The sequence below is a fragment of the Podarcis liolepis genome, assembly GCF_965112155.1.
Source record: "Podarcis liolepis genome assembly, chromosome: 15".
Lineage (NCBI taxonomy): Eukaryota > Metazoa > Chordata > Lepidosauria > Squamata > Lacertidae > Podarcis > Podarcis liolepis.
Window position 1 is genome coordinate 33929614 of NC_139566.1, and position 25564 is coordinate 33955177.

At 44.9% G+C, this 25564-nt stretch overlaps 2 protein-coding genes across 5 annotated transcripts in view; both read left to right on the forward strand.

Annotated features, from left to right (window-relative positions):
• Nucleotides 1-25564, forward strand: part of ZDHHC8 (zDHHC palmitoyltransferase 8) — a 134294-nt gene that overhangs the window by 19137 nt on the left and 89593 nt on the right. The gene's annotated exons all lie outside the window — the stretch shown is intronic.
• Nucleotides 1-25564, forward strand: part of LOC310695099 (serine/threonine-protein phosphatase 2A activator-like) — a 48089-nt gene that overhangs the window by 19137 nt on the left and 3388 nt on the right. The window contains exon 1 of one of the 4 annotated variants that reach the window (XM_083479087.1): nt 6106-6183. The exons of 1 other annotated variant lie outside the window; for it this stretch is intronic. The gene's annotated coding sequence lies outside the window, so the exon portion shown is untranslated. Of the gene's footprint in view, nt 1-6105; nt 6184-23695; nt 23719-24374; nt 25041-25564 lie in introns of those variants that run through there. 2 more of the 4 variants (XM_083479086.1, XM_083479085.1) reach the window with 2 other exon arrangements.

The window sequence follows — 25564 nt, forward strand, 5'->3', positions numbered from 1 at the left end:
TAGTTTGCTCCGCCAGCTGTTGTTGTATTGGCGAAGTAGCCTTGAAAGGATCCATCTTTAGCTAGGAAGAGCTGGCAAGAGCCAGCGGGTCTGCAAGAATTTTTTAAACCCATCTCGTCCTATTCAAGTCTGGAATATGCTAGAGATTGACTTTCGCTCTGTCCTTATGTTTCATTTGCTTGAAAGCTTCTGGAAAGTTTTTTTCCTTGGATAAATATACTCCCAAGCTGTCCAGTTTTGTCGCATCTGTGCCAAGCTTCTGGAAATAGCTTCATTATATGTGTGCATGTGTGTGTGTGTACACATATATTTATATGGAATGAATAGTTGCAAGGTTTCCCACTAAGCCTTCCTCTTTGCTGTTGGACATAAGCAATGGCATCAGGTTGGCTCTTATTTCAGACTATGGCGGGTGCAACAGGGCTTGGGAAAAGCATGACAATCGGAGCGGATACTCAAATGGGCTTTCTGAGGCTATAAAACTGTGGTGTAATTTATCTTATGAACAGCCTTTGCTTATGCACATAGGATTCTTATTTTGCTTTGTGCTTCCGGTGGTGGTTTTGGTGAGCACTAGACAGCATCTTAAAAAGTAGAGACATCATCTTGCCAACAAAGGTCCGTATAGTTAAAGCTATGGTTTTCCCAGTAGTGATGTATGGAAGTGAAAGCTGGACCATAAAGAAGGCTGATGGCCGAAGAATTGATGCTTTTGAATTATGGTGCTGGAGGAGACTCTGGAGAGTCCCATGGACTGCAAAGAAGATCAAACCTATCCATTCTCAAGGAAATCAGCCCTGAGTGCTCACTGGAAGGACAGATCCTGAAGCTGAGGTTCCAATACTTTGGCCACCTCATGAGAAGATAAGACTCCCTGGAAAAGACCCTGATGTTGGGAAAGATGGAAGGCACAAGGAGATGGGGACGACAGAGGACGAGATGGTTCAACAGTGTTCTCGAAGCTACCAGCATGAGTTTGACCAAACTGCGAGAGGCAGTGGAAGACAGGAGTGCCTGGCGTGCTCTGGCCCATGGGGTCATGAAGAGTCGGACACGACTAAACGACTAAACAACAACAACTGCGGCAAAGCGATTCAGGCAACTCTTTCCTCCAGCCGTTATTTATGCAAGTGGCCATGTTTTCTGGGGCTGATGGGAGTTGTAGTTCAGCAACATCTGGAGGGCCTGGAGGTTCCCCACACCTGGCTTAGCACAGCAAGCCAAATGGTACACCCAGCGCTGTCATCGTCACACATTGCTGTTACTCCTTGCTCCCCAGCACCTATGGCCTAAGCTGCTTGCGTGCCATATACCTAACGGTAGGGCTGGCCCTGCAAGCTGATTTGTTTTCTCTCTCTTAATTACGTGTAAGTCAAAGCCTTGCAAAGTACCATGTGACAGCGCGTCTCGTCCCGATTGCTCCCAGCAGCAACTGTCTACATGGATATTGCATCATAGTTTCATCTTCTAGCTAGTGACCTATGCCAGCCTTTCAAAACTAACTAGAAGTGACTGTGTGTGAGCTCTGTGTAACCCCTCTGGGAAACGCATCTTTATGCAAAGCTGATGGCAGAACACTATGCAAGCAGAAGTCCCCCCGCCCCCCTCCCAAAAAACCACCCCTCGGAGCTCTTAAAAGCAGGATGTTCCGAGAGTGTAAACCTAGCTACAAGCTCCCCCAGAGCAAGAATAGCTGTCTTAATATATCCCCCCACTTGTCTGATTATTTCTGAAGCACAGTATTGTTTTAACATATTGAGAGAACGAGGACATTCGCTACAATTCTGTGATTCCATGAATTGGTTTGGTCAGTGTGTTTGGCCAGTGTTCAAGACAGTTTAAACCGAAAGATAGGTAGCCGTGTTGGTCTGCCATAGTCAAAATAAAAAAATTCCTTCCAGTAGCACCTTAAAGACCAACGAAGTTAGTTCTTGGTATGAGCTTTCGTGTGCATGCACACTTCTTCAGATACACAGATACTTCTTCAGATGTGTATCTGAAGAAGTGTGCATGCACACGAAAGCTCATACCAAGAACTAACTTCGTTGGTCTTTAAGGTGCTACTGGAAGGAATTTTTTTATTTAAACCGAAAGAATGAGTGAAGGAGCATCTCCACCCCCATCATTCAGCCGGGACACTGAGGTCCTCCTCTGAAGGTCTTCTGCTGGTTCCCTCACTGCGAGAAGTGAGATTACAGGGAACCAGGCAGAGGGCCTTCTCAGGGGCGGAGCTACCTGTCTCGGCACCTGGAGCGGTGTGGGGGCAGGGCTAGCCGAGCATCTGGGGGCGCTGCCTGTGCGGTGAGCATCCGGGGGCACTGTGCAGTGAGCGGGGGGTGGCGTGGCAATGTCACCCACCCTCACAGCTGACACCCGGTACGCACCACACCGCACCCCCGCACTCGCCTTACTCCACCAGTGGGCCTTCTCAGCCGTGGTGCCCGCCCTGTGGAACGCCCTCCCATCAGATGTCAAGGAGATAAACGACTATCTGACTTTTAGAAGACATCTGAAGGCAGCCCTGTTTAGGGGAGGTTTTTAATGTTTGATGTTTTATCGATTTTTTTAATATTTTGTTGGGAGCAGCCCAGAGTGGCTAGGGAAACCCAGCCAGATGGGTGGGGGGTATAAATATATTATTATTATTATTATTATTATTATTATTATTATTATTATTATTTATTATGAAAAACATTTACAGCCAAAATAAAGATGACCTAGTATTGTGGGGCTGTGAAATTTCAGAAACTCCCCGACACACATGAAAATTGTAGAGTTATACACGGGGCTGTAATTCCATTTACCCAGTTGCCAAGCCTGCAAGGGTGCCACTGAGATTTCATTTTTAAAAAGAAGCTAGTCTACCAGAGGTAACTAAATTAGCGCACAATTTAATCACAAACTGCAGTTATTTCTTCTTCCTTTTAATTACTTTAAATTGCCCCGCCTCTCTTCTAGGAGCTTAAAGCACTTCTGTGGGTTCTCTCTCCCTCTTTCCAGCCTATTTTATTCTCAGAGATTCAGACCCAAGGTCATTTGTGAGCTTCATAGCTGAGCAGAGATTTGAACTGTTTGGGTTTTTTTTCTAAATCAAGAGCTATCTGAAGATCCAGCGGTGGAAATAACTAAGAACATTTAAAAAGGATTGCCTCTCCAATTTGTTACACTATGTACCAGCTTGGAGGTCAGAACAAACAGTTCCTCTCCTCCCCTCCCCTCCTCCTCCTCCAGTGTGGCCACAAGGAAATCAGATTTTGCTCCCATTTTTTAATAACCACAGTTTAGTGTCACACCTGAACCCTAGGTAAAGGTAAAGGTACCCCTGCCCGTACGGGCCAGTCGTGTCCGACTCTGGGGTTGCGCGCCCATCTCGCTTAAGAGGCCGGCAGCCAGCACTGTCCGCAGACACTTCCGGGTCACGTGGCCAGCGTGACAAGCTGCATCTGGCGAGCCAGCGCAGCACACGGAACGCCGTTTACCTTCCCGCTGGTAAGCGGTCCCTATTTATCTACTTGCACGGGGGGTGCTTTCGAACTGCTAGGTTGGCAGGCGCTGGGACCGAACGACGGGAGCGCACCCTGCCGCGGGGATTCGAACCGCCGACCATGCGATCAGCAAGTCCTAGGTGCTGAGGTTTTACCCACAGCGCCACCCGCGTCCCACCTGAACCCTAAGCTGTAGCTAATTGTAACTGTGGTTTGTTGAAACAAATGGATTCATAGCCCATGACTGTGAAATTCCCTTGAATTAAATATGGTGCTATAATGGTGCTTATATTAAAAAAAAAGAAAGGAGGTATTTCTTTTGACAGTGAGTCAGATACACATAGAACTGGAAAATGAGCCACTACAAATATTGTTGTTTCATTGAAGGCAGGGTCTCTCTCTCTCTCTCTCTCTCTCTCTCTCTCTCTCTCTGTGTGTGTGTGTGTGTGTGTTACATCCATCTGCTGGCGTTTTTGTGTTGCCTAAGCAAATATTGCCCCAGCTTCCTGTGGTGTATGAGTTAAAGCTATGCTCCCATTATTTGTATGTACCAGCGTAAAGAAAGTAATTTTAGATAAAGGCCATGTTTTAATAGGACTGTAAATCTAGCAAATGTATTTACAGACAAGCAACTTCTTTTGAGATCTTTCCAGCAGATAAACATTGCAATTTCCTCACATTACAGAAACGAAACAAAAACAAAATAAACACCTATACATAGAGCCAAAAATGAGCAGCATGTTGCTTCAGTTTTAAAAATCTACACTCCAGTGACTACTTTCAAGCATCGCAATTTGGGGCTAATCAAATTTGTTTGTGTTCAGTTCTTGTATACTAAAAGTGCAGCATAAATATATTCATACTCAGACGTAATATTTGGCTCCAAAGAAAGATGGGGGGGGGAAGATGACACAATGCCCAATAACTGTGCAGGCTCAGAGTTTTTGTAGCATATAGATAAAATTCACACAGCATGTGCAGTCATAGTATTAAATCACTGGAAACAGAACAGGAGGCCAGTTGACTCATCTGTTTTCCATACATGAACTGAGCAATGAACATATGTATTTAAATGCAGGGCCAGCCCTGCCGTTAGGCAATTCAAAGCAATGGCTTCAGGTTGCAGATGTCGTGGGGGCAAGATGATGGATGGTAGAACTGTGTGGCTTCCCCTGCGCCCCCTGAGCCCCCCTGCTTCCCTCAGATGTTTTAAGTACAGTGGATGCTCTGGCTGCAAACATGATCCGTGCGGGAGGCATGTTCGCAACCAGCAGCTTTCACAACCTGTAGCGCCACGTCTGCACATGTGTGGGTTGCGCTTCGGCACTTCTGCACATGCGCAAAGCACGATTTAGCGCTCTGCACATGCGCGACCGCCAAAACCCGGAAGTAACCGGTTTCGGCGTGTCCATAACCCAAAAAAACGCAACCTGAAGCGTCTGTAACCCAAGGTATGACTTACTGGCCTCTGCTCTCCTAACTAGATAGTTGAATAAGTTTCTGCTTAGTGAATGACTACAGCCAGGGGCCGTCTATCCCGTTTTGCCGCCTGAGGTGAAACGGGAAGCTACCCTTGCAGCCACCAGAGCTTCACTTACCCAGGGTCACATAGATGCAGCTTCCGGGTTCCAGCAAGATTGCATGGAGGCCTCCAGAGATCTCATGTGACCTTTTCAAGACCTGGTAAATGAGCCCCACTGCTGCTGCATCTACTTCTTTCCTTCTGCTGGTGCCTTTTGCATTTCACCGCTTGAGGCAGCTGCCTAGTCTGCCTCATGGCCATGACTACAACAATCTTCACACATTACTCCCGAGTAGATGCGAAGCATGCTGAATGGAGATCACAGCTGTGCATTTTAGCCCCATTCCAAAAGTCACACTCCATGCATAAAATTGTCTCCATGCATCTCCTGGCTGCAGAGATTATCTTGATCATGGTGACGGTAAACAGTAGGGCCGGCCGGCTCCACAACTTTGTTCAGGATAGGCTCTGCCACAGGGAGTCTTCTCTATGCGTGGACGCAATTGGCAAGGGCTCTAAATCACAGGGGAGCATAGATAAAGCTGCTCATTGCAGGTGCTCTCTTTCATATGGTAGCAGGAAAAGGAGGAGGAGGAGGAGGAGGAGTGTGGCTTTGGGGGGACAGTGGTAAAGGTGCAGCCCCCAAACTCCACACTTATTTTTTCACATGCAAGTACAGTAATTAACAAAGAAGGCTCTGTGTCCTTGTGGAAATGGAGATATAGAATCTATTGGCTATGTCCGCTAACACTACAGTTGCAGACAACAGAGGCTGATTCTTCCTTTAATAAGAACCTAGAAAAACCACTGAAACTGATATCTTTCTATTTAACTGACGACTATTTATGTCCCAGATAAGGTTGCTGAATTCTTTCTATCTTCCGATACAAATTAGAAGCAGATGGTAGATTAAGAACCTAATTCTATAAATGTGTATATGTGTATGTGTGTCTATATCTGTACAGTCGTACCTCGGAAATCGAATGGAATCCGTTCCGGAAGTCTGTGTGACTTGCAAAACATTCGAAAACCGAAGCGCTTCTTCTGATTGGCTGCAGGAAGCTCCTGTAGCCAATCGGAAGCCCCATCAGACATTTGCAAACCGAAGCAGTTATTTCCTGGATTGCGACATTCGGGAGCCAAAACGTTCGGGAACTAAGCTTTTCAGCTTCCAAGGTACAACTGTATATTGATATCTGTTGGTATCAAATTAGAGCATTCATTTATCCATTTCATTGGGGCATTGTTGGAATTGACAGTATTGTGTATGAGCCAGAGCCGTGGGGGTCGAGGTCCCTTTGCTTCCCACCCCCACCCCCCGGTAAAATATTTGAGGGAGCTGTGGACTCATCCTGTGAGCTTCTGTGCTAGTCCATCAGCACCTTGAGAGACAGGTCCCTTGTCTTCTTTATAGAACATTATTTTTTTATTAAATATTTCAGGGAACTCCCAATTGCTGCTCCCTGAATGAAACTCTCTAGCCTGGGTGCATAAGGCAGAGGTAGCCACATGGGTGCCCTTCAGACATTGTTGGACTACAACTCCCATCAGCCTCAGCCATCATGGCCAGTGGAATAATGGGAGGTGTAGTACACTGCCCAGATCCAGACCTGATTAGCTTCAGCAATGTGGTCCCAGGATTTCATGTTGTGGTAGCAGCAGAGTTTTGTTCTTTTACCTGGGATGCAGAAGTATATATTCCAGCTGTAAACAGGGAAATAAATAAATAAATAAATAAAGTACCAATGTCCCAGTTTGGAAAACCAAGTCTTAAAATAGCCCCCTCCCCTCTCCTCCCTTGTTCTTCCATTCATCAAAAGCCTAAGTTCTGAAATCATCTTGGAATTTTGCTATTAATAAAGCAGGCTACATTCGTCTTAAAATTAGCCGTTATTGTGCATATCACTTTCACAGCCAGGCGAGCTCTCGATAACTTATAAACTTATATATCTCTCAACGTTTCATCTATTTTTACATTTCTCCAAGCTCCAGTGAGTCACAGCCAACATTACATAACAGCAACACCCCCCAATTAAAAGTCTGGAATTAAGCTTGCAGGCAGGTATTAATATATTTGGTTTAGAGCTTTGCACAGGAACATCTAGACCCACCCATATTATTATTATTATTATTATTATTATTATTATTATTAATTTTATTTATACCCTGCCCATCTCGCTGGGTTGCCACAGCCACTCTTGTCAGCGCAGTGGTACCTCGAGTTACAAACGCCTCAGGTCACAAACGCTTCAGGTTACAAACTCCGCTAACCTGGAAGAGTTACTTTGAGTTGAGAACTTTCCCCCAGGATGAGAACGGAAATCGTGTGCGGCAGCAGGAGGCCCCATTAGCGAAAGTACGCCTCTAGTTAAGAACAGTTTCAGGTTCAGAACAGACTTCTGGAACGAATTAAGTTCGTAACTAGAGGTACCACTGTATTCTCTACTCTTGACAGGCAGTAGCTCCATGGCTTCAGGAAGATGATCTTTCTGATCTTTTCAGCAGGAGATACCAAAGATTGAACATGCATGAAAAGCATGTGCTCTGCTAGGGAGCCATGCATTGCTTTTAAAAAAACAACAACACACCTTTATTTTCTTCAACCTAAGGGCAGGGGAGGAAGGAATGGAGTGGCTTCGATGAGGGCATGGCCGGCCAGGCTCTTTCAAGTGTAGCCTTATGAGGCTTTGCCCTCGGGTGGGAAAAATATTGCGCCCGGGAAAGGGAAGTGGGAGTCAACAGACACTCAAGGAATAGTTTCGGAGAAAAAGCTTTTTTTATTATTATTAATATTTTATTAGGTTTTATCAATAGAAAAGTTCAGAAAAATACAAAAACATAAATATACAAAATTACAAAATACAAACATTAAACACAAAAAAGAAAAAGAAAAAACACATATAAAAGAAAAGAAAACTCCCTCTTTCTTGATTTCTCATCTTTAGTTAACTTATTTTCCTGACTTCCTCACGTCTCCCTTTTGTTGTATCCCTTTTAAAAATTGGTTCAGCAAATTCATGTCCTATTAGTTTATCTATTATCAATCCCGTCTTACATTTTACCTTGTTGCTAGAACCCCTTCCAAAAGCTTTTATTTCTACCATCTATGAACTGGTAGAAGGAGCAAGTGTGATACGTCACAAAAAGCATATGCACCAGTTCACAGTCATGTGCACAGAACATATATACCCCTTCCAGTTTCCTCCCCCTTTCTCCTCCTCCTTCCAGAGTCCTGCCCCATGAGTTCCTCTGAGCATGAACAGAAAGCTGTCTTGGGACTCTTGGACTCTTGGCACCCTTCCCAGGAAAGCGTTTCAGCGTGTCCAAAGATGTTGCAACCGAATGAGATAAGATTCGTTTATCAGGCCTGCTTTGAACAGAGCCTATTCATTAGCCTTTAAAAGTAACATTTTGCCTATGCACAGCATCTTGTGAGAAGAGCAGAGAAAAGCTGTTTTGGATTTTTAGAAGACAAAAGGGAATTTTGGATAGTTTTGAGGCCTGGGGTGATTTCACAGACAGGATTTGGGTATCCTGTCCCTTCACAAGCAGCACTTTTATTAGGAGAAAGGAAATGCTGCAACATTTCCCTCTTTGTGGAGAATATCTTTGGGAATATAAGTTCTTGTGAGGGGAGTACGTATCAGCTCTACGAGGGGAATAGGGGTGTGCTTGCCTCCTAACAACCCCACGGAGGACCTCAAGGTCCATAAATAGCAACACCCTAGCGGTCCCGGGCCCTAAGGAAGTTAGATTAGCTTCAACCAGAGCCAGGGCCTTTTCAACACTGGCTCCGGCCTGGTGGAACGCTCTGCCTCATGAGACCAGGGCCCTGCAGGTTCTGATTTCTTTCCGCAGGGCCTGTAAGACAGAGTTGTTCCACCTGGCCTTTGGCTTGGAATTAATAATAATAATAATTTATTATTTGTACCCCGCCCATCTGGCTGGGTTTCCCCAGCCACTCTGGGCGGCTTCCAACAAAGATGAAAAATACACTAAAATGTCACATATTAAAAACTTCCCTGATCCCCTCCCCCTCTTTCTTTTTTCCTTTTTCCTTCTGTGATGGAACTCCTACTTGGGGACTTCCCTGGCTTTTTTCTCGCCCATGTAGGACCAGTCTGGATAGTTAGCCTTGGTGAAGTCTATCTATCCCCCAATTTTTTTTTGAGTTTCTGCTGAAATGAGGCTGCATTTTAATGTTGTATTTTAATCTTGTTTTTAAGTTGTATTTCAATCAATTGTTTTATATCTGGTGTTAGCCGCCCTGAGCCTGGTCTCGGCTGGGGAGGGCGGGGTATAAATAAAATTTATTATTAGTAGTATTATTATAACAACTCTCAACAGCCTGAATAAGCTATACTCCCAGACAGAGCTTATACTTTCCCATATGGCTTAGTGGTGGGTTGCGGCAGGGCGCCGGCCTTTCGGGGCGCCCCAGCGAGTGGGGGAGCTGCGCAGCTTTGCCGGTGGACTCCCCTTTCCCTGCACGCCCGCCAGCTGCGCCCCGTCAAACATATGGCTGGTGGGCGTGCAGTTTGCCTCCCAAGCCTCAAAGTGTTGGTGCTGACCTATAAAGCCCTAAATGGCCTTGACCAGTTTACCTGAAGGAGCGTCTCCACCCCCATCGTTCTGCCCAGACACTGAAGTCCAGCACCAAGGGCCTTCTGGCGGTTCCCTCGCTGCAAGAAGCCATGTTACAGGGAACCAGGCAGAGGGCCTTCTTGGTGGTGGCGCCCACCCTGTGGAACGTCCTCCCACCAGATGTCAAGGCAATAAACAACTACCTGACTTTTAGAAGACATCTGAAGGCAGCCCAGTTTAGGGAAGCTTTTAATGTTTGACGGTCTATTGTATTTTAATATTTTGTTGGAATATTAATATTTTGTTGGAATTAGCTGCGCCCCGCTAATTATATGGCTGGCGGGTGTGCAGCTTCGCCACCATCCCCACTATCCGTGGTAATTTGGGGGCGTTGAGCAGATATTTGTACCCCAAATATCTGCCCTGCTCCCAGAATTCTTTGGGGGGGAAGCCATGACTATTATCACCAAGTGCTACGATGGTGCTTTAAATTTCTGGTGCTATTGGAGCCACAGTATGGCTGGCAGGGGTCCTCCAGGGTTTCAGAGAGGGGGCATTTCCAGCCTTGCCTAGAGAGGCTGGGGGTTGAACCCGAGACCTTCTGCATGCAAAGCAGATGCTCTTCCACTGACCTATGGCCCTTCTTCCTGGCATTTGACTTGTTTATGTAATTTTTTTTTGCACCTCGGGTGCTATTCATCAGAAAGGTGTGATAGAAGCACTTTTATAAATAGATACAATTCCCCTCTCTCAACCTTGTCCTTTCTGCTGCTCTGAAAGCACTGTACACAAGAGCCAGATAAATCCATCTTAAAACCACAGTGTCAAATTAACATAAAAACTGAAACCCTCAGGAAAACAGACATGTAGTCTTCCTTGTCCTGTTTTTTTATCTTTACAACAACAACAACAACAATAATAGATAGGTAGCCGTGTTGGTCTGCCATAGTCAAAATAAAAAAATTCCTTCCAGTAGCACCTTAAAGACCAACTAAGTTAGTTCTTGGTATGAGCTTTCGTGTGCATGCACACGAAAGCTCATACCAAGAACTAACTTAGTTGGTCTTTAAGGTGCTACTGGAAGGAACAACAACAACAACAATAATAATAATTTATTTATACCCCACCCATTTGGCTGAGTTTCCCCAGCCACTCTGGGCGGCTTCCAACAAAATATTAAAATACAATAGACCGTCAAACATTAAAAGCTTCCCTAAAAAGGGCTGCCTTCAGATGTCTTCTAAAAGTCAGATAGTAGTTTATTTCCTTGACATCTGGTGGGAGGACGTTCCACGAGGTGGGTGCCACTACCGAGAAGACCCTCTGCCTGGTTCCCTGTAACATGGCTTCTTGCAGCGAGGGAACCGCCAGAAGGCCCTTGGTGCTGGACCTCAGTGTCTGGGCAGAACGATGGGGGTGGAGACGCTCCTTCAGGTAAACTGGTCAAGGCCATTTAGGGCTTTATAGGTCAGCACCAACACTTTGAATTGTGCCCAGAAACGTACTGGGAGTCAATGTAGGCCGATCCCAGTCACCAGTCTAGCTGCCGCATTCTGGATTAGTTGTAGTTTCCATTAACCCTGTGAGGTAGGTAAGACTTAGAGCAGGGAGGAGAAACCTGTGGCCCTCCAGAGGTCGTTGGACTCCAACTTCCATCAGCCTGAGCCACCATGGCCAATGGTCAAGGCTGATGGTTGTTGGAAATCCAGTCAGCCTTGTTCGGAGTTGGAGTGCAACCATGAATTCCATATCCCTGACTAACCCAAGGTCACATGATGAGAGACTCGCAGCTGAACAGAGATCTGAATCCATGTCTCTCTGGTCTAAAATTCTAGGCAGGAATCAACAAATATTGGATCACCTTTGGTGTCCTGACAAAGTTTGCTCCCTTGAGGACCCCTGCAACAGGAGGGGGCATGATGCTGAGACCGGAAAGGGGTTAGTTTAACCTCTGGTTTGCTAGTAAAACTGAATTACTGTGTCGTGAAATGATGGATGTCTAAAAGGCGTGTTACCAACGTGAAAAGTTTGGAAAGCTCTGCGCTTGGCCACTCTCACATTGCTTCAGTATTCAATGCATTACCAAGGAGAGCCCTTCCATGCTTCTGGAGTCAGTCTGGCACCGCAGAGTATACACATGTTTCTCCAGGCACAGAAGAAAGACAGGGGCTCAGCTCAATTTTGCGCTCCCACAAGAGCAAAATGAGCACTTGAGAGTGGCCAGCTGGCGAATGAGCTTGTGGATCTTTGAGTGCTGCACTGAAGCAGTCACACCCAGTGCTTTTCTTCAGCTGGAACATGCTGCATTGCAGTTCTGGCACCTCTTAGGTGGGCACCATTGTGAGCCGGCACTCCCCCTTCCCTCTTTGTGCCTTTGTGTACTCTCGAGAAGCCCAAAATGAACATTTCAAGTCAAAATGGAAGCTGGCCAGCATGTGTGAGTCTACACTTTTTTTTAGATCTATCACTGCACCTAGCTCCTAGCTGCTCCTAGCCATGATTGGTCAAGCTATGGGGCAGGGCCCATTCATATTTCCTTTTCTTCAATCTATCCCCCTTGTAGCAATGGCGGGCTATCAGCTTTGCAGCCAGGCCTCTACTGTTGCGCGCACACACGTTTGTACGAGGGCCCTTCCGAGTTGCCCTTGCCTCTGTCTGAATCTAAGAGAACGAGGGAGGCAGGGGTGCATTTATTTGACCTGCACCAAAACCAGGAGCAACCCCCAAACCAGCTAGGGAGACAGCTTGCCGTAGTTTTTAGCCCCTCCTCAGGTGGTTGCCAAGCTGGGCTGCCCCGAGTCACCCAGCAACTTGCTGTAACAACTTCATGGTGAGTTCCGGCACCTATTTTTCTTGGGAAAAAATGCACGACTCACACCATACCGACCTTCCAGGCATGCCAGCTGCCTCCACACCCAAATACCATCTTTCTAGCCCTGTGGAGAACAACATCTGGCTGGAAGATTGTAGGGTGCAGAAAAAGTGCTCTCCTCCCACTGTTGGAGGAAAGATTCCTTTGAATGCCTGTTGCTTAGAATCACAAGTGCAGAAAATGCTGTTGCACTGCTTTGGGGCTCCCAGTAGGAATTTGGTTAGTCACTGTGAGAACAAGGGGCTGAAATAGATGGGCTACTGGGCTGATTCAGCAGGGCTTACGTTCTTAAGAGGGAGAACCAGATTGTAATGTGTGAGGGTTTTAGCAGCTGGCCGAGAAAGTGATGGGAGGATCTTGGAGTTGCATCTTGGAGGAAGTGGTTAGGACTTGGCAAAGATATACAATGGCTGTTATTGACACAGCCACCGGCGATACCAGCTTGACCTCACTGATGTTCCACAGGACCCTGAATTTATTGAACATAATGCGTGCTCAGCAGCAGCAGCGAGAGAAACCACAGTAGTAATTGTACAAAGCCCTAAGTGGTCTGCTGACATCATGTCTTCAGAATAAAGGAACGTCTGTACATGCTTGAAGGACCATGAGCCCTTCCAGTATTATTGTATGGCCCAGAGGCACCATTTCAGACTTCGGCAAGGACTGAAATGGCACTTGGCAAGGTTTAAAGATCTGCTCTTGAATAAATCCAAGATTAAATTGCAGAAATGCACGGTGGGGGAGAAATCTCTCTTTAAAGAGCTTTATATCTCACAATGGCCACGTTAATTGTTTTGCATTGTTTATTAATTACGTTGTTTAATTGATACCTCACCCTTCCACTCAAAGGAGCCCTTAAGAGCAACTGCACACACCAAAAGTTTAAACAATATAATAAAGAAGAAAACAGAAGCAAGCTTTAAACATCTAAAAACAGTTATTACCCTCACAGCCAATAATTTAAAGGTGCCAGGGACAGTGTCTTTCAAATGCCCGGGTAAACAAGGGTTAAGGAGATTAAATCTGACAAGCACTTTCCCCTTAAAAACAAGCAGGGTTTTTTCCCAACTCCTAGGAGTGGGTGAAGGCATTTTGCTTACCGACAGCATTCTGCACTTGACAAAAGTTCTGTATAAATTGCCCTTTGCTGTGGGGCATTGGAAAAACAACAACAACCTTGTGTCTATTCGACTAAACTTTGTTGTAAGCGTGTTGGCTCATGCCAATTTACAATGGAAGGCTGCAAACATAGTTTGAGGAAACTGTCCAAACTATACATTTAAAGCAGTAGCATGCCACTCTGGATCCCCCAAAGAATCCTGGGAAGTGTAGTTTGTTAAGGATGCTGAGAGTCATTAGGAGGCAGGCCCCTACTCCCCTTCACTAAACTACAATTCCCAGAGTTCCCTGGGGTGAAGGATTGATTGGTAAACCACTCTGGGAGTTGTAGCTCTGCTCTCTGAGTGTTTTTACCTGGCAGAAATGTGCCTTTGATGGTGCCCATCGCTTGCCTGGATGAAGGGTAGACATAGGAGTGGCAAGTGTGCAGGAACTAGAGTATATTTATTGCTCTGCCTGCTTTTGGCCCAGGCCCCACCCAATTTGCCCCCCAGAAAATAGTCCAGAAATTAATGCAACTCTTGGAATTGAAAAGGTTCCCTGCTCCTGCTGTATAGGACAACACCCTTTGTTTCCTTTGCATGAGAGGGGAGTGGAGACTTCTGGCTCCTATTCTATTTGCTTTTGGAGTCTCAGTGCGTAAGCGGAGACAAAACAGCTTGCACTTCTGCAAGACCCCCAGGGATTTACTTGTCCACCCCTCCCTCAAAGATGCACTCCAATTCCAGCAAGGAAAGTGCAACTCCCTTTCTCTGGACCGAACTAGATGTTATGTGGGAGTTGAATGAGTCAAACTCTCCGTTTCTTCTTCCCTCTTGCTAAAGCAGCTACGGAGGTGGGATTTGGACCAAGGCTGTGGTGCAAGGAAAGGGGGGGGGGTTGCTGTGAACAAGGGTTGCGTTCAAGGGCTGATGTAGTTCGGCGGAGGCAAGGGGCAGGTGACAAGAGCAGCCCCCCCCCAACTTGCCTCTCCTTTCCCCCACTGCTTGCCCTCCTTTCTCTCTGCCCCAGACAATGGTGGTGGCCAGGAGGAGCAAAAGATGCCACTTTGGTCCTGGCTGTTGTCCGAAGCACGATGCCAGAGGCTCTGGTGTGCATGTAAGAAAGAAAGCTTTTTTCCAAGGCTTCCAACGATACAGGTGGAAATCCCCAAAGGTGCCACTTAAAGAGTTCAAGAAAGAGGCCTCAACAAACCCATCTCTCCCCCCAGCTTTTGTTAGGTACTGAGTTGAATAGGATCCAAAATGCAGCAGTCTGATTGGTCCTAGAACAGGATTCAGAATGCAGCAGTCTGATTGGTCCTAGAACAATAGGACCCAGAATACAGTACAGTGGTACCTCGCAAGACGAATGCCTCGCAAGACGAAAAACGCGCAAGACGAAAGAGTTTTCCGTTTTTTGAGTCGTTCCGCAAGACGAATTTCCCTATGGGCTTGCTTCGCAAGACGAAACGTCTTGCGAGTTATTGTGAGTTTGTTTCCTTTTTCTTAAAGCCGCTAAGCCGTTAATAGCCGCTAAGCCGCTAATAGCCGTGCTTCACAAGACGAAAAAACCGCAAGATGAAGAGACTCGCGGAATGGATTAATTTCGTCTTGCGAGGCACTACTGTGGTCTGATTGGTCCACAGGAGCCACCCGATACAGCTCCAGGTGGAAGTGAATCCGCAACCTGATTGGCCTACAGGAGAATCCTGGAATTAGCCAATCACTTGGGGCCCATTGTGTAAATAATGTATATAAAGCAGACATTCTGGGGGAACTTCTATTCCTCCTCACCACTATGAGCTGAATAAAGAGCATGAAATCCACTCTCGACTCCCAGTATATTTCAGTTTTTAAGGATGAGACACGGCTTGCTCACAAGACTCTCTCTACGAGATTGGTTCGCTTGGAGTTGTGGGCTTCCCTGAAGAGTCTGTTCCCAATGGCAGTGGAGACCCCATTCACCTCGCAGAGCTACAATTCCCCGTGTTCTCTACAAAGACGGTGGGATTGTTAAACTATTCTGAGAACGGTAGCTCCATGAGAGGGGATAGAGTCCTCCCACTCGCTCTCAGCAGCCTTAGCAAAGTACAGTTCTGAGAATTAATTGGGGGTAAGTGATATCATAGCGCTTTAAATGAATGGTGTGGACATGTAAGAATTCTGCAGTTAGGTCTCCCATTGTTGTCTTCTCTTCCTAAAAGCAGTGCCACAGACCCCTGTTTTAGACCTGGTAGCATAGCTGTCAAGCGTCCCTTATTTGGTGGGACAGTCCCTTATCCCAGCGCCATGTCCCTTATTGATGATGTCCCTTAAATTTCCCAGGTTTCAAAGGAAGCAGCTCCTCTCCCTCCCTCCTTGCCGGCCAGGGAGGAGGGAGGCTCCAACTGTGTTGCTTGGCTGCGTTGCTCACCCAATAAGTCTAAGAATGACTGGAGGGTGGAGCTTGCATGCCTTGTGCTGATGAAATCGGCTGCGTTGCCTGGGGACTCGCCTTTGCTCAGCGCTTCCCAGCGGAGAGGGGACAGTGGTTTTCCTTGAGGCTTCGTTTGACTGCTGGCTGGGCTTTCTGTCTTTGGCTCGGAGGGGCTCAGAAGTTGAACATACCTGTGCTTGGAAAATCCCTTATTTTTGCTGCTGATCCCTTATTTTCGAGGCTGCTGGTCCCTTATTTTAAAATCTGTAAGTTGACAGTTATGCCTGGTAGTTGGAGAGGAGTGTGTTTGTGGAGGGGTGTCCATCTAACAACACACTTCTCACCCTGATTAAAATCACACATCCCTTAGGGCTGCTTTTAAGCAGGAGGGGGGGGGGACACATGTGTGCAATACGAGCTCCTGTATGTTTTCCCCTTCATGGTGAATAGGTAACTGTAAGTGGGTGGGAGATTTGCATCCTGTGGCACTACCTTTAGCAAAAGAAATCGTGGTTAATGATCTAATCTCGGCTTTCCCACGTAAAAGCTAGCGTTCCCACTCCCCTACCCCAAGATTCTCTGTTCAATCTGCTATTTCTGCTGCTACACATATGTTGACTCACGCCATGCAGAGCTTTTGGAGATCTCATTCTGGCAGGTGAATTACCCATTCAGGAAACACCCACATCTGTTGAAGTCACATTGTTTTGTCAAATCCCTGACTCCAATCAAGTAATGATTTAGGCAAAAATCATAGTGGTGTCCATTCACACTAATCAGGCCACCAGATTCATAACATTACAAAATAACATTTGCCAGTGTTATTTTTCAAGAAAAAGAGGTGCAGGAACTCCCTTTGAATTCCTCCCTTGTTCTCTTATAATGGCAATGGCGAGTTCCAGCTGAAAAAAAGCCCCGATCTTTACTGAAAGCTCAAGTTTTCAAACTTTTTGAGAGCACTCTTCTTTCTATACTTAAATATGCTAAGTGTTTCTGTGGAAATGGTGCTGAAGCATCTGCCATGGATTGGCCAATCTAGAATTTTCTAGATCTAGAATTTTCATGAAAATTCTGCCTGCAGAGGGAAGCTGTTGGCCTAAGAATGTTGGTGACATTCCAACTATGCAAGTTAAAGTGAAAGGTCACTTTGTGCTTGTGTAGAAAAGCCTTCATGCAGGCTGTAGAGCTGTGAGGACAAGGCTGAGGACAGACAAACTTGGGCTTTTTCGGGAGGAAGGGGAGGAAATATGGAGGTTAGAGACAGGTGACAGGAGGAGGGACCCCACCCTTCCTGACAAAATTCTCCTACCACACCTTTCCTAGGCTCCTACTCAAAGCTTCTCCTGCCCGCTTCATCTCAGTGATCTATAAGCACAATAGCACAATGTTTAAAGGCAGAATAACCCTGGAAATCAGGTGTTGGGAACAAACAACTAAGGACACAATATGCCCTTGCATCCTGTTCAGAAGAATACAAGTTTCAAATTAGAGTATATAATGTTTATAAGCACAGATAAGCCAATGGCTTGATTCAATATAAAGTGGCTCCATATATTCACAACCTCTCGTGGCAGTCTTATGAAACCTGTAACGTCCCCATTTTGCTAATCATACCAATCCCACATTTAGCCTCCATTCTTAGATCAGTGAACACACCTCTTAAAAAAAAAATAATCGAAAAATGCAGAAGGTGACAGCGGCTGAATTCACCTCCAGATGAGAGCTGACAAGTTGGAAAATACACTGTCAGAATACATAGTGTCAAAACCATCGCATGAGTGCTATGGAATTGGTCTTCTTATAAGGCAGCGGTTTCCCCATTCTGGTGCCTTCCTGATGTTTTAGACTACAACTCCCATCATCCTTGACCATTGGCCATGCTTCCTGGGGCTGATGGGAGCTGGAGTCCCAACAACAACATCTGGAAGGTGCTGAGTTTATGAAGGAACAGCTGTGCATTAAAACCTTGTACAGGTTTATTTTGCATGTCCCATAAAAGAGGAGATAATAGATAGGGGTATATTTTGCTGGAACAATTCCTTCTCCCAGTGTTCATTCAGGAAAAAAAAATGTATTCAGAGCATTAAGAAATAACCTCTTATTTTAATGTATAGCTCCAGCTGGTTGGCAAGCTATGGCTCTTACTGGATGGACAACTTGACTGCAGTTACTTATGCACTGATAACCTCCCATATAGATAACTGTAGTGTGCTCCATGTGGGGCTTCCCTTGAAGGCTGTCTAGATGCTGCAGCGGTGCAGAATGCCGCATCGTAGTCTGCTATCTAGGATGGCGGGGGTCATATGACACTGATCCTCCAGTCTCTGCACCAGCTGCCTGAGAACCTCCAGGTCTGGTTCAAAGTGTTAATATTAGTACACAAAGCCCTGAACAACCTGGGACACAAGGACCCAAAAGAACACCATCTCCAGTATTGCAGCAGCCAGTCATTAAGATCATCCAGGCAGTGACACCTGACAAGGGATTTTCCACAGTGAACCCTAGATTATGTGACTCCCTCTTATTTCTGTTTAGTTGTCCTCTGCTCTGTCTACTTTAAGGTGACCTGTGGATTTATTTTTTTTATACCACCAGGAGTTGTGGGGTTCAATGATTCTTCTGCTGAACTTACTGCTGCTTTATTTTATTTTATTAGGGAGTTTTCAAAATGAGTTGATGGGTATTTTAAGTGTGTTGTTGTTGTTACTGTGTTATACATTTGCAGTCTGCCCTGGCCTCCCTTTTGGAAAAAGGGTGGGTATACATTTATGGAAACAACTAAGAAACTAATTATTGCCTGCATTGATAGAGCATTTAGCAAAGTTGCCTCCATGCAGATTGCAGTTCTTGATATACTCAGTGATATGCTGGGAGTTTTGTATTTTTAGGCATTTTGTCTTCTGACTCTTGTGTTTATTTATTGTATGATATTATTATCGTATACCGTATTTTTCGCTCTATAACACGCACCCGACCATAACACGCACGTAGTTTTTAGAGGAGGAAAATCCGTAGGCATGCCACCCATAGGCATTTCCTCCATAACACGCACAGACATTTCCCCTTACTTTCTAGGAGGAAAAAAGTGAGTGTTATGGTGCAAAAAATACGGTAATTATTCTGCTTTTTCCAACTAAATGGTAATCTCAAACCAGCACTGATTTTGCTATTGCTGTTATTAATTCTGTTTTCGGGTGGATTTGTTGATCCTCTGGGTTTTTCCTCAAATAGAGGAGTCCTATGGTCATGACACTGGTTTGTTTGTTAATCTTGGGTTGATTTTTCCAGACCATCAGTTTTGCCCAGTGAGCATGGGTGAAACTGTAAGCATGGACGACTGTCTGGACTATTTTTTAGAGAGAAAGATTCTGATTATGGATTTCCAGAGAACCTACAAAGACAAGTGCTTTAAACAGTTAAGCAAAAAGCCAGAGATCAAAGCTGGTTTGCACTCAACTACAGTGGAAAAAATGGATTAGGGTCTAATTAGAGGTCTAATTAGAGTCAATGACAGCTCAAAGCTCAGCTTTAAAATGCTTTGAAGTTTGCTTGGAGTGTCCATTGAAGAGGAGAAAAGGCTATGTGGACAAGACCTTTAAAAAGAAGTCATTGCTATGGACTTGGGCTGTGATGTTTACCTGATGAATCAATTAAAACATAGGAAGATGCCTTGCTTTCGCATATTCACTTAATATGTGTTCTACTTAATAGTGTTAATAAGGCACATTATTAGTCCTAAAATAGCAATTCACAGAGCAATACAGATATTGTTGCTTTAGAATTGCTACCAAATGAAAACTTGTGATTTTACACTTATACTTAATCAAAAAGCTGAGAAGCTATTGAAAAAACCAATGATTAAAAAAAGACTGAGGTTGCACAACCTTAATGGGCATTTCTGCATTCTGGTCCCCAGCATACTTCCATTCTGGAAGAATCATAGAATCATAGAGTTGGAAGAGACCACAAGGGCCATCGAGTCCAACCCCCTGCCAAGCAGGAAACACCATCAGAGCACTCCTGACATATGGTTGTCAAGCCTCTGCTTAAAGACCTCCAAAGAAGGAGACTCCACCACACTCCTTGGCAGCAAATTCCACTGGCGAACAGCTCTTACTGTCAGGAAGTTCTTCCTAATGTTTAGGTGGAATCTTCTTTCTTGTAGTTTGGATCCATTGCTCCGTGTCCGCTTCTCTGGAGCAGCAGAAAACAACCTTTCTCCCTCCTCTATGTGACATCCTTTTATATATTTGAACATGGCTATCATATCACCCCTTAACCTCCTCTTCTCCAGACTAAACATGCCCAGCTCCCTTAGCCGTTCCTCATAAGGCATCGTTTCCGGGCCTTTGACCATTTTGGTTGCCCTCCTCTGGACACGTTCCAGTTTGTCAGTGTCCTTCTTGAATTGTGGTGCCCAGAACTGGACACAGCACTCCAGGTGAGGTCTGACCAGAGCAGAATACAAGTCTAGAGAGCTATAGAAGCAGATTAGGAAATGAACAGGCTGTCCCTGCTCCACAGAGAGCTCCCTCACTATAAGCATAGCAATAGAAAGGTGAGGCATGCTGTTGGCCAGAACTATCTTTCTTGAAAAAGGCTCTTTGCAGCGCTCATAGAGCTGGCTTCTGCAACAACACACAGACAGTATTGGGCGGTGAATTTCACTCAAGTACCCAGATTCTTTGAGGCCACCTTTGTGACCCCAAACACATGCACAAAATTCTTTGGAGTGGGAGTTTCCTAATATTACAGAGTGTAATATTGAGAAAACACAATACAATCAAACAATCAATAAACAATAATGAAGTAAAACCAGGTGAGAGCATCTGCACTGTTAAATAGCTATCAGGTGCGGTAACGCAAATTTAAACCCAAAACCTGGGCGAATAAGTAGGTCTTTAGCTGGTACTCAGAAAGAACTGTTGCTCCATCCTTGTCTGAGGAGGGTGGGAGAGGGTTCCACAGTTGGGATGCCTGTGGAATCCCTGCCTCTCATGTTGCTGCGCATTGAGTCTCTAACAAGTGTGACACCATTAAGCGAGCTCCCCCAGGCAGGTGCATAAGGGAGCAGGCCTTGCATTAGGTATGGATTTCCTTCCAAAGTCTTGGGATTTTAATCACAGACATAACCATAGATGGCTTAAGGCCCAAACTGTGTCATCTTGGAAGTGTTTGTGAATCATGCCGTCTGACTCCCTCATGCCCCATAATAGGATGATATGGAAGAGCCTAAGGTCAGTGCCAAATAAGGTGGAAAACATGCCCAGCAGACATAGAAATCTCACTGGAATTATCCTACGCATATGATCACTGTCCAAGTACACCGGGAGTTACATTCTGAAAAACCCATGTCGGAGTTCATTCAATCTTCCTCTCTGACGTTTAATATATTTATTTTGCATTGATGCTTTCAAAGCCGTTCGGTCTTTCTAGGCATTTAATGACTCAGAGGTCCAGCGTTTTCTAAAGAACGCTGGCTAACCAACCAATGGAAGACGGATTGCCTTAGGAGTAGATGGTTTATAGCAAAATTACTCACAACGCTCTCGAGAGATGCTATGGCAGTGGGAAATTAAAATGGCAGTTCTCAGCTGCCCAGTGCTAATGCAGAGTGTTGCTTCAGTTGTCTGCGGTTTCATTTTTATTTTCTATCTTGTTTACCTTTGTTTCTATTTTCTATTTTGTTTACTTTTAAATGCATTTGCTGCTTTTAACTGCTTTTAATTATCTTTAGTATACATCGCCCTGAGACAGATGCTTAGAAGGCAGTTAATAAATTGATGATGATGATGCCAGAGTTCAACAAGAAGTGTCTCACCTGATGACATTTTCATTCCCCTCTACAATTCCCAGAGTGGTTTAACAATCAGTGCCTTTTCCCAGGGAACTCTTGGAAGTGCAGTTTCGTGAGGGAATTAGTAGTCTCCTAACAACTCTCAGCACCCTTTCCGACTACACTTCCCAGGATTCCTTGGGGGAAGGCATGACTGTTGTAGTACGAAACTTCTTTAAATATACAGGCACTTGGTCTATTGCCCTCAGGTGTGGTGGACGATACCGTCCCAACTTCAGTGTTGATGCAAAACTCAGTCGCTGATGCGTGGAATGGTGAAGTGAAGGCACCATCTTGTTTTTTAACCTCAGGCAGCAAAATGTCTCGGGCTGACCCTCTTTCAGTTATTTTTCCAGGGATTATATAACCATCCTTTAGCAGTAGCGGTCGTTGGAATATGCAATTTAGTGGCGATTACATTGTTTTGCTACAGTTAAGCGATTTCTTTTAGTGTTCCCTTTCTTACAAAACTGTCTTGACAGCCTAAAAGTATACTTAGAGGGTTAAAGGAGATGATGTAACTTGCCATTAGCTTAATTGCATAGGCATTTTTCTTCAGAAATGTTTGTATTTTGAGGCAGGCCCACCAAGTATTTATAACATCAGCTGCTTCTTTACCGCAACATTAGGTCTGTTCTTGGTTGTTTTTTAAAAATGTGTTTGGCTTAGTCTGGGTGCAGCAAATGTTGCCAGTGGAAACTTGCATTGAAAATGGAAATTGATTGGAACGGAGGGGTGAGCACCGCATCTCAAAATGGATGGCCCCAGTCGTAGGACACTTAACTATTGGCTTCGCCTAAACTTAAATCCCCCTGGTCTAATATCCCTAGTGCTGCAAGATTGTCACAAGAGCGCCTGGACTAAAATTGCCTATCAAAAACTTCACTCTTGTGGTTTATCACCACAACAGCTACTCACTTTGGGTTTTAGTAAAGCAAACAGTCTAATTTGTCAGCGCCTAAATGATATCGAGCGTCAGAACAACTTGGTCACAATTAGGAAATTTTGCCCATGGTATTTTCCACCTTCCCATTTCAACTCTCTGGCACCCTCTCTGCATCACCTAGCAATTCTAAAATATAGACGTGCTTTTACTCTCTCAAGATTGACTGTATTGCCCTCGGCTGTACTTGAGGGACGATTCCAACAGATTCCACACAAAAAACGCTTGTCCCTGTGGAGATGGCAGTACCAAATCGGTGGTGCATGCCCTGCTGGCTTGTGCTCTTTATAAAGATTTGAGGAATGAGGTTATCACCCCTCTTTTATTGTCCATTTCCGGTCGCTCAGCCACTGCCACAGTGTCCTTTCTCTTTGCAGATCAAGATGAGCAGGTGACAGCAAAGGATGCAAGGTTTTTAGCTGGGGCAATCAGAATAAGGTCCACTATTTGACTACTGATTCAAAACCATAAAATATATTTTATATAATTGACTTTTTGTTTCTATTCTTTGTATATCGTATTGTTGTTTTATTGCTATGGCCGATGGCTGACGCAAATAAACAACCAGACAGTCCTAAAAATATTTGGATGCTTCAGAATGATGCTAGATCGACAGAGAGTGACAAAAAGCACACAGACAGACGGTTCAACATTTGAAATGAACAGGCTCTGCAGCTCAAATAATTTGAATTGGAGCTAATGGAAAGTTGGACAGAGTTTTTGGAAAGTAAGCTTTGTGATTTGGAGATTTATAATGATAGCGTTTGAGCAACTGCCTCTTTGGTTTTAGATCTTACCATAGCCCAGAATTACTCAGTAAAGAAAGTGAAATGGTAACTTTTAGAAATGCAGGAGGAGGACAGGGTTTTTTCCCCACCCAGAACTTGCTGGAACTCAGTTCCAGCACCTCTCAGGTTGGCGCCATTGCCATTATAAAAGAAAACAAGGGAGACGTTCATGGTGAGTTCTAGCACTTCTTCATCTAGAAAAATAGCACTGGAGGAGGATGTCAGGTGGTGGTGTGGTTGTTTGAGAGCAAACAGGCAAGACTCCGACCTGTATTTTCCAGGCTTTATTCTTAGTGCAAACTATTTACAGTGAAGAGCATTGCAAGTTCATGTCTGGTTCAGTCGCTAGCGGAATCTGGGAGTTGTCGGTCCTTGTACCTCCCCCAGCATAACAGTCGCGTGACCCCCAACCTTCTCCTCCCCTCCCTGCACCAAAACCTACTGCACAGAATGGGCGCTGGCAAAGGGGTACTTCCCCTCTCTCCGGTTTGCTCAGTCTCGGTGTTGAGGCTCTCCCTAGCATCCTCTGGTCCCACCACCGCCTCTCCACTGGAGGTGGGGCTTTCCTCCTTGCCAGAGGAGGAACTGCTTCACGAGATTTTTGGAGGTTCCCTATAACACAACTGCCCTTCCACCTCTCGCCTCTGAGCTGATGGCAGTTCCCTGACAGAGGAGATTGAAAATTTTAATGTGGGGGACCAACCTGCTTTTGTATGGGATTCAAGAGGAGGTGGGTGAGGGAGACAAAAAGGTAGGAACTGTTAAGAAAGTTGTCAATGACTCCCAAGTCCAATGACATACCTGTTAAGAGCATACAAAATTTGGCACAAGTGATGTACCCCTCTCCTTTAAAGCTACAGGAAGCAGGGTGGGCATTCCTTTTTTCATGCAATAATAGTTCTACCTGGAAGCAAAACCCTCATGATTGCTAACGTCAACAAGGCTTCCGCTGTACTGTCAGCATTACAGTCAGATCTGCTCGCAGAGCTGGAAAAATAAAAGAGGGGAGGGTGCTTAAGATGATTGGGAGATTGTACTGTGGTACTTTGGTTTTAGAACAGCTTAGTTTATGAGCAACTTGGAAACAGAATGCTGCAAACCCGGAAGTAGGTGTGAGCTTTGCTTTGGAAGCTGAACATGTTCCACTTCCTGTTGAGTGTGTTCCGCTTGTAAATTGAGTCCCCCGCTGCTAATCAGAGGAAGCTTCCTGTTGAGTCTGTCGGCTGTTGAGTCCTGAGCACCCACACAGCACAGATGTGATATTTGGAGCTTTTGTTTTTGCTAAAAAAAACATTGCATTTTTATTTGTGTGGCTTTTTTGTTTTTCCCCACTGTGACTTTTATGGGACTGATTGTGACTGTGGCTTGTGACTTCATTTCTGTGACTTGTTTTTGTGACTGTGTGGAACCCAGTTCAGCTACTGATTGATTGACTGTGTGGCTGCAGAAATGGATAAAAGCCCCCCTTCCAAACAATGACTATCATCAATGCACGTAAGAAAGTTATTTTAATTTTTATCATCTACAATACTGTCTTTTTTATTTTATAGTACAGTACACTGATTATTGCTTTCATTTTATGGATCAATGGTTTCGTTAGGTCGTAAAATTCATGTTAAATTGCTGTTTTAAGGGTTGTTTTTAAAACAACCATTAATTAATCCATTTTGCATTACTTTCTATGGGAAAGCACGTCTTGGCTTTGGTTTGGAACAGACTTCCAGAATGGATTAAGTTCGGGAACCAAGGTACAGTACCACTGTAAAAGGAAAACATCTCCCCAGAAGATGTCTTCCACACTTGTAGTGGGACGGAAGCAGATTACCCATTTTTTCCTTTCATGTCACTGGAGTTAAAAACACACACAAAGCTGTGGGAAATGAGATAAGCAAATCATGTTTGATTAACAGGTTGTTCATCTGATTTAATAGGTGGTACATTTGCTATTTATGCTTTGAATTGAGCTTTTAGGACCTTGAAAATATATTAACGGTATATTATTTTGCATCAGTAGGTGA